We start from the raw sequence: 9,783 nt of genomic DNA on the forward strand, positions 1-9,783 counted from the left end.
GTTTTGAAATATTCTACATGAAACAATTGCCTAAATTTTTCTATGACATAGAGAAAAACAACACACCCTGGAGCCTATCGGAGGATGGAAGGTGAGAGAAAGGTGAGAATCAGGAAAAATACCTAATGGTTACTAGGCTTAATACCTGAGTTATGAAATAGTCTGTATAACAAACCCCCATGACATGCGTTGACCTATGTAACAAAATAAAGGAAAAAAAAAGATCACAATGAGATATCACTGAGCCCCTATTAGAATGACTAAAATGAAAAACTGACTATACCAACTAAAACAAAAAATATAAATAAATAAATATAAAACTTAATAAAAAATTCATGATGCAGGGGTGTGGAGCTAGGACAATATAAATTGCAAATCTATACAGGTTCAAAAATGCTTTCTCTTACAAAACAACTTCCTAATAGCCTGAAATACTGTGATCTAGCCAGAAGTTTACAGCCAATTTTTGTGGCTGTGTAGCAGACACTGTTGGCTGCCTAACCAACAGCTATTTACCACCTTCAGCCTTGCCAACAATATCCCAGATTGGTTTAGGTATACATCATATTCTTCGTAGCCATGTGCTTCAGAGAAGCGAACTCAAGCTCCAGCCATAGGAGGTCTATCTTGATTAGTCCAAATCAAGCAGGGAAATTCTCTTCTTGATTTTCAAGATTATTCTTGAAAGGGCTATGACTCAATTATGGCAAATGAGACAGGAGGGAGGTCTGTTGGAGATGCTTCTAGAAAAAGTTTCTAAACTAAGAAAAGGTTTCAAAAAGATTCAGAGACAGAGAAAGAGAGAGAGAAATTTTTTTTCCCTTGCTCTGGATGTTGGAGCATGAGAATGTGATGCCTGGATTACTGTAGCCATTTTGAAAAAGTGAAGCAGGCATCCATGATATGCTGAGCACAAAGACAGTCATCTCAGGCCCTTAATGGGTCAATGAACTGCTGAATTAGCCAACTCTAGAGTTTTCCTACTTCAGGCTGTCTGATTACGTCTTGTTTTTGTTAATAATCTGTTTTGACGTGGGTTTTCTGTTACTAGTAGGCAAAAATACCTGACATTATCAAGGCTGAATTAGATAGTGTAAAATAACTGAATGCCTGGAAGCCATGTGTCAATTTTAATCATTTTAGTCAATTACCAGTGTATTTCCCAAGCAATTATGGACTTGGTTTTAAATAAATCACAACTTTGACTATTATATAATGATATTTGTTTCAAAAATGTGCAGGGTCACTTTTTTTGTTTATTGTTACCATAGGTGCCTAAGTTAGACTGGTTCTTTATTGTTATTCTTTTCTAGATCACACCCTTTGCTGTGGCTATTCACAGCCACGATATTAGTATAGGACTATTCCAGTACTGTATATCTCAGAGGCTTTTCTTTTAGCTTTTTAGCTAACTCATCCACAATTCTACTTTATTCCCTATATCTGAATTATACCGGAAGTTTACTGAGACAATTCTAATTAGTATTTGTTTTGTCTTTTAATATTAGCTAACATTTATTGAGCACTGTATTAGTCCATTCTCACATTGCTATAAAGAACTGGCTGAGACTGGGTAATTTATAAAGAAAAGAGGTTTCATCATTTCACAGTTCCACAGGAAGCACGGCTGGGGGGGCCTCAGGAAACTTACAATCATGGTGGGAAGGCAAAGGGGAAGCAGGCACATCTTACATGGCTGGAGCAGGAAGAAGAGAGAGCGAAGGGGGAAGTCCTACACACTTTTAAACAACCGGGTCTCATGAGAACTCGACTCACTATCATGAGAAAAGCTATGAAGTCCACTCCCATGATCCAGTCACCTCCCACCAGGTCCCTCTGCCAACATTGAGGATTACAATTTGGCATGAGACTTAGGTGGGGACACAGAGCCAAGGCATATCAAGCACTTACTATGTGGTAACCACTGTGCTAAGTGCTTTAACCTTTTTAAAACAATCTTTTTTAAAGAATAATTCTGGGGAACATGTGTATAATACATATATGTTATTTAAGTAAGATGTAATACTTAGAAAATGAGATGGTTATCTTTGCCTAATGCTTTTGGAATGATACATATTTTTATGCTTTGAAAAATTCTATGCTACTTTTTACTTCACATTTTTATTTTGAAGATTGCACTGGGTCCGATTATTGTTCTGAAGATTTATAATCGTTGTTCATTCAATGATTATTTGAGTGCCTTCTATGTGCTAGCTACAAAAATAAGACATGTTTTCTGCCCTTAAGGAATTAAGAATTGAGTGGAAGAGCAGGCAAGTAAAAAGATAATTCCGAGATACCTTTTTAAGATCCTAAGATGTCCATTCAAAATGTCTGCTATGGGGACCCGGAAGGGAAACACCTATTCTGGACACAGAAGGAATCCTGGAGACAGTTACCCTGGATGAATTTTGGTTAGTTGGTTTCTGTGTTGTTGTTGTTGTCGTTGTTTGCAGTGGCATGATGTATTAGTCCGCTTTTATGCTACTGATAAAGACATACCTGAGGCTGGGTGATTTATAAACAAAAAGAGGTTTAATGGACTCACAGTTCCACGTGTTTGGGGAGGCCTCACAATCATGGCAGAGGGCGAAAGGCACATCTTACATGGTGGCAGAGAAGAGAGAAATGAGACCAAGCAAAAGGGGTTTCCCCATATAAAACCATCAAATCTTGTGAGACTTACCCACTACCACAAGAACCATATGGGGGAAACTGCCCCCATGATTCAATTATCTCCCCCCAGGTCCCTCCCACAACACGTGGGAATTATGGGAGCTACAATTCAAGATGAGATTTGGGTGGGGACACAGCCAAACAATATCATATGATTACAGCTCATGGCAGCTTCAACCTCCTGGGCTCAAGCCACCTTCCTGCCTCAGCTTCCCAAGTAGCTGGGACTACAGGCCTGAGCCACCATGCTGGGCTGTTTTTTTTTTTTTTTTATAGACAAGGTCTCACTATGTTGCCCAGGCTGTTCTTGAACTCCTGGGCTCAAGGGAGCCTCCTGCGTTGGCCTCCCAAAGTGCTGGATTTACAGGCGTGAGCCACCACATCTGACCTCCTGACTGAATTTTTGTTAATTAAATTTTTTTTTTTGAGACAAAGTCTGACTTTGTCGCCCAGGCTGAAATGCAGTGACACGATCACAACTCACTGCAGCCTTGACCTTCCAGGCTTAAGTGCTTCTCCCACCTCAGCCTTCTGAGTAGCTGAGACTACAGATGCATACCACCACACCCAGCTAATTTTTATATTTTTTGTACAGATGGGGCTTCGCCATGTTGCCCAGACTGGTCTTGAATTCCTGAGCTCAAGTGATATCCCTGCCTTGGCCCTTCAAAGTGCTGAGATTACAGGTATGAGCAACCACACTTGGCCTGCTGACTGAATTTTTAAAACAGCTTCTTTGAGACATCATTCACGTAATATACAATTCACCCAAACTACAATTTGATGGCTTTAGAATATTACAAAGCTGTACATCCATCACAATCAATTTTGGAACATTTCATTAGCCCAAGAAGATGCCTTACACTCCTTTGCCACTACCCTCCCATGCTTGCCCCTCTGCCCTAGGCAACCACTTCTCTATTTTCCTTCTTTATTGATTTGCTTATTTTGGACATTTCCTATAAATAGAATCATATAATATCTGACCCTTTGTGACTAGCTTCTTTTGCTTAGCAGAATCAAGAGTCATCCATGTCATTGCATGTATCAGTACTTCATTCTTTTTGTTGCCAAATAATATTTCATTGCAGAGGCATACCACATTTTATTTATTCATTCATCAGTTGATGGACATTTGAGTTTCCACATTTTGGCTATTATGAATATTGCTGCTAAGAACATGTATGCACAGGTTTTTATTTTATTTATTTATTTATTTTTTGAGATAGAGTCCCGCTCTGTCACCCAGGCTGAAGTGCAGTGGCGCGATCTCAGCTCACTGCAACCTCTGCCTCCCAGGTTCAAGCAATTCTCCTGCCTCAGCCTCCTGAGTAGCTGGGATTACAGGTGCGCACCACCATGCCCAGCTAATTTTTGTATTTTTAGTAGAGACTGGGTTTCACCATGTTGGTCAGGGTGGTCTCGAACTCCTGACCTCAGATGATCTGCCCGCCTTGCCCTTCCAAAGTGTTGGGATTACAGGCATGAGCCACTGCACCCAGCCCCGGTTTTTATTTTTAAATACCGGTTTCCAGTTCTTTTGGGTATATGCCTAGGGGTATAATTGCTGGGTCACATAATAATTCTATGTTTAACTTTTTGAGGAATGGCAACTATTTTCCACAGTGGCTGCACCATTTTACATTCCCAGTAGCAGTGTATGAATATTCCAATTTTCCATATTTTCACCAACACTTGTTATTATCTTTTTTATTTTAGCCATCCTTGTGGGTGTCTGACTGAATTCGTAATGGTATACAGTACTTAGCAAGATACAGAAAGAAGGAAAATAAAAATAGGAAGAGAGAACAGCATGGAGTGCCTGGATATTTAGGTTTAGTTGGAGCACTGGATGTATCAGAAAGTGTGTGAGAAATGAGGCAAGAGGGTTGGAAAGTGGCTCTGCTAAGGAGTTTGGAATGCATTTTGAAGACCATAGAAGCCAATAAAGGAATTTAGCCAAGAGAGTGGCATGATCAACTTTGCATTTTAAACTCACTCTAGGAGAAACATAGCAATTGATAAGTAGGAAGCAAAATGCGGAACAGAGACATCAACCAAAAAGGTGTTGCAGCAGACTAGGTGAGAAATAATGGAACACTGGAATATGACAAAGGCAATAAAGATGTGGAAAAGGAGGGCGTATCAAGAGATAATACAGAAACAGAATTTATAGGGCTTGTATCTATTTGGATAAGGAGGATGAGAATGAGGACACCAAAATAATTCTCTGGTTTCTGGTTTTGACAATTGTGTGAACTTATTATACAATATATAGTTTTAAAAATAAGAATGCTTAAAAAGAGCTATGAAATTCACCAAGATACAGAATATACCAGGGGAAAATTTTTTTGAAATGAAAGATTATGAATGCAAACATACTTACCAATCAAAATTTAAATTCATTCTATTCCTTTGAATATCCTCAGCAAGACAAGGATGCCCATTGTCACTCCTGATATTTTACATAGTAGTAAAGGTTCTGACCAATGCCATAACTGAAGAAAAACAAAGAAGAGGTGTAAGAATTGGAAGGGTAGAGATGAAACTGTTATTATTTATAAATGATATAATAATCTGCTAAAACAACCCCAAAAGAATCAACAGTCAGGCCAGGCATGGTGGCTCATGCCTGCAATCCCAGGACTTTGGGATGCTGAGGTGGGAGGATCACTTTAGCCCAGCAGTTTGAGATCAGCTGGACAACATGATGAAACTCCTTCTCTACTTAAAAAAAAAAAAAAAAAAAATTAGTCAGGCGTGGTGGTGCACACCTGTAGTTCCAGGTACTTGGGAGGCTGAGGTGGGAGAATCACCTGAGCCTGGGAGTTGGAGATTCAAGGCTGCAGTGAGCCAAGATCACATCACCACACTCCAGCCTGGGGAAACGGGAGTGAGACCCTGTCCTCCCCCACCCCCCAAAAAATCAGAATCAACAAACTATTAGAACTAACAAGAGAGTTCAGCAAACTTGCAGCACACAATGTCAGATTATGGAATACTGTGCTGGTTATCTACTTCTGCATATCAAACTACCTGAAAATTTAGTGGCTTAAAACAACAATCATTTTACTAAACCTTACCAGGTGGTATTCAGCTGGTAGATGGTCTCATCTATAGGTTTTAAGGTGACTTAACTCTCATTCCTGATGCCTTGGCACGGATGGTTGGAAAGATGGGCTCAGCTAGGCCTCTCTCCCTGTCTACATAGTGTCAGGATCTCTCTACAAGATTTCCCCAGCAGATAGTCAGATTTCTTATATGGTGGTTCAGGTCTCTAAGAAGGAGTGTTCCAAAAGACAGAAAGTGGGAGCTGCAAGTTTAAGTCTTGGGCTGGAAATTTACACAGCGTTTCTTTTGCATTAACTTTTTGACCAAAGCAGTTGCAAAGCCTTTCTACATTCCAAGGGAAGGGCACAGACCCCCTACCTCTTGGTGGAGGGAGAGTAAAAGAGTTTCCAGCCAACCTTAATCCTCCACAGAGCTTACAGAGAGGAAGAACGTATATGAAATCTCTAAAATTCACAAGGAATAACAGCATTAATAGCAATAATATACAAGGAATTCCTAAGAATCAGCAAGAAAAGGACAGCTACTCCAATTTGCTTTAAAAAGGACAAAGACTATGCATAGGACATTTATACAAGTGGAAATCAAGAAGCCAACATGCATACAAAGGAATGCTGAAAATAACTAGTAGTCAATGGAATGCAAACCAAAGTAACAATAAGCTATCTCTTTACAACAGTGTTTCTCAATATTAGCATTACCAATATTTTGGGCCAGACAAGTCTTTGTTGTGGGGGCTTGTCTGTGCCTTGTAGGACGTTTGGCAGCATCCCTGGCCTGTACCCACTAGCTGCCAATAGACATACACCTTGCGAAAATAAAAAATGTCTCTAGAAGTTGCCGGTTATCTCCTGGGGGATAAAATTATTCCAGGATGAGAACCATTGCTTTATACCCATCAGCATGGCAAAAAACAGAGAGCTGGTTAATGTTTTGTTTTGTTTTGTTTTTTTCTTGAGATGGAGTCTTGCTCTGTCCCCCAGGCTGGAGTGCAATGGCGCCATCTTGGCTCACTGCAACCATGGCTTCCCGTGTTCAAGCGATTCTCCTGCCTCAGCCTTCCAAGTAGCTGGTACTTCAGGCGCGTGCCACCACGCCCAGCTAATTTTTGTATTTTTAGTACAGATGGGGTTTCACCATGTTAGCCAGGCTGGTCTCTAACTCCTGACCTCAGGTGATCCACCCGCCTTGGCTTCCCGAAGTATTGGGATTACAGGCGTGAGGCACCACATTAATGTTAAGTGTTAGCAGAGATATGGCAACATAGGAAGCCTCAGGCCTTATTGATGGGTGTGTGAGTGGCACAGCCATTCTTGAGAGCAATAGTCAAATTAAATAAAGACATACCTCGGGACTCACTAATTCAGCATATTGGTAATCTACACAGGTCCATAAGGGAACATATATGAGGATATTCTCTGCAGCTTTGTCTGATAATGGGGAGTTAGAGGCAAATTAGAATGTTGTGGCAGAATATCCTGTCCAATAATAGCAGACATATTTTTCTCAGTGCACATGAAACCTTCTACAGGACAGACCACAAGTTAGGCCACAAAACAAGTTTTAACACATTTTAAAAGACTGAAATCATATAAAATATCTTTTCTGACCACAATGAAATAAAATTAGAAATCAATAACAGAAGGAAAAATGGAAAATTCACAAATTAAACAATACATTCTTAAACAACTACTGGATTAAAGAAGAAATCACTGCCAGGTGTGGTGGCTCACACCTGTAATCCCAACACTTTGGGAGGCCAAGGTGGGTGGATCATGAGGTCAGGAGATCGAGACCACCCTGGCTAACATGGTGAAAGCCCATCTCTACTAAAAATACAAACAAATTAGCCGGGCATGGTGGCGGGTGCCTGTAGTCCCAGCTACTCGTGAGGCTGAGGCAGGAGAATGGCGTGAACCCAGGAGGCGGAGCCTGCAGTGAGCCGAGATCGTGCCACTGCACTCCAGCCTGGGCGACAGTGCAAGATCCGTCTCAAAAAAAAAAGAAGAAGAAGAAGAAGAAGAAATCACAAGGGAAATTAGAAAATACCTTGAGACAAATGAAAAAGAGAACACAGCTGTGCCGTGGCTCACACCTGTAATCCCAACACTTTGGGAGGCCAAGACAGGTGGATCACTTGAGCTCAGGAGTCCTAGACCAGCCTAGGCAAAATGGTGAAACCTCGTCTCTACAAAAAATACAAAAAAATAGCCATGCATGGTGGTGCATACCTGAAGTCCCAGCTATTTAGAGAGCTAAGGTGAAAGGACCCCTTGCATCCAGGAGGCCAAGACAGCAGTGAGCCATGTTTGCACCTGTCTCCAAAAAAAAAAAAAAAAGGAGAGAGAGAGAGAGAGACAGAGACCCTGTCTCAAAAAAAAGAAAAGAAAGAGAGGCTGGGTGCGATGACTTACGCCTGTAACCCCAGCACTTTGAGAGGCCGAGTCGGGTGGATTACTTGAGGTCAGGAGTCCAGGACCAGACTGGTCAACATGGTGAAACCCTATCTCTACTAAAAATACAAAAATTAGCTGGGCACGGTGGCGGGCGCCTGTAATCCCAACTACTCGGGAGACTGAGATGGGAGAATGACCTGGATCCTGGAGACAGAGGTTGTAGTGAGCCAAGATGACACCACTGCACTCCGGCCTGGGCAACAGAGTGAGACTCTGTCTCAAAAATAAATAAATAAATAATAAAGAAAGGAAAAAGAGGACACAACATACCAAAACTTACAGGGTGCAGTAAAAGCAATACTAAACAGAAATTTATATCTGTAAACACATACAATAAGTCCTTACTTAACACTGTTGATAGGTTCTTGGAAACTGTGACTTTAATAACAATTTTACCATAGGCTGATGTGAACAAAACTATATTTCTGGTCATGAAAACATCGCTAAACAAAAACATACTTCTGGTCACGAAAACATCATCAAACTTCTCAATAGAAACCAAAAACACGTCTAATTTTTTTTTTAATTTTTGTGGGTACATAGTAAGTATATATATATTTATTGGGTACGTGAGTTGTTTTGATACAGGCATACAATGCATAATAATCACATAATGGATAATTGGGTATCCATCTCCTCAAACATTTATCCTTTGTATTACAAACAATCCAATTATTCTCTTTTTGTCATTTTAAAATGTACAGTTGGGCCAGGGTGGTGGCTCATGCCTGTAATCCCAGCAGTTTGGGAGGCCGAGGCTGGCAGATCACTTGAGGTCAGGAGTTTGTGACCAGCCTGGCCAACATGGCGAAACCACACCTCTACTAAAAAGACAAGAATTAGCCAGGCGTGGTGGTGTGCGGCTGTAGTCCCAGCTACTCGGGAGACTGAGGCAGAAGAATCACTTGAACCTGGGAGGCAGAGGCTGCGGTGAGCCAAGATTGTGCCACTGCACTCCAGCTTGGATGACAGAGTGAGACCCTGTCACACACACACACACACACACACACACACACACACAAAAGTACAGTTAAATTATTATTGACTATAGTCACCCTGTTGTGCTATCATATCGTTTTATTCATTCTTTGTTTTTTTTTTTTTTTTTTTGAGCCCCTTAACCATCCCTACCTTCCCCCAACCCACACTACCCTTCTCAGCCTCTGGTAACCATCCTTCTACTCTATTGCTATGAGTACAATTGTTTCAATTTTCAGATTCCACAAATAAGTAGGAACATGTGATGTTTCTCTTTCTGTGCCTGGTTTATTTCACTTAACATAATGACTTTCAGAGTTCCATCCATGTTGTTGCAAATGACAGTATCTCAATCTTTCTATGGCTGACTAGTACTCCATTGTGTGTAAGTACCATATTGTCTTTATCCATTCATCTGTTGACAGACATTTAGGTTGCTTCCAAATCTTGGCTATTGTGAACAGAGCTAACACAAACATGGGAGTGCAGATATCTCTTTGATATACTGATTTCCTTTCTTTGGGATATACACCCAGCAGTGGGATTGGCTGGGTGTATATTTTTATATATATACACCTATAAATATTTTTATATTTATAGTTTT

This window comes from Nomascus leucogenys, chromosome 15, assembly GCF_006542625.1.
Source record: "Nomascus leucogenys isolate Asia chromosome 15, Asia_NLE_v1, whole genome shotgun sequence".
Lineage (NCBI taxonomy): Eukaryota > Metazoa > Chordata > Mammalia > Primates > Hylobatidae > Nomascus > Nomascus leucogenys.